Source organism: Cyphomyrmex costatus, unplaced genomic scaffold, assembly GCF_001594065.2.
Source record: "Cyphomyrmex costatus isolate MS0001 unplaced genomic scaffold, Ccosl1.0 scaffold180, whole genome shotgun sequence".
Taxonomy (NCBI): domain Eukaryota; kingdom Metazoa; phylum Arthropoda; class Insecta; order Hymenoptera; family Formicidae; genus Cyphomyrmex; species Cyphomyrmex costatus.
In genome coordinates, this window is record NW_017275825.1 from 69459 (window position 1) to 69868 (window position 410).

The following is a 410-nucleotide window of genomic DNA, read 5'->3' on the forward strand; positions in this document are numbered from 1 at the left end:
AAACGTGGCAATTATTGAAGGCAGTATAATTTCTGAATTTTGCTTACTCGAACAAAAATTTACAACTATTTATTCCACCCATCAGAAGTCTTTTGAGAGTATTATTATTATACTATATTATCATTATTATTATTATGTTACTATATTATTATTAGTAATGTATTACGATATGCTGTACTAATACACTGAGGATAATTGGATAATATGTCAAAATGTATGTGATTGTTGTAATAAACACATTTGTTATTTAAAAAATTGGTATTGGTTCGTAGCCCTTATTATTATTGTTTAACTTATGTATATATGTAAAATTAGACGTAGAATCAGAGAGGGGAACATAAAAAAGGGCCAATTTGTATAAATGATTCTCTCTCTCTCTCTCTCTCTCTCTCTCTCTCTCTCTCTCTCTC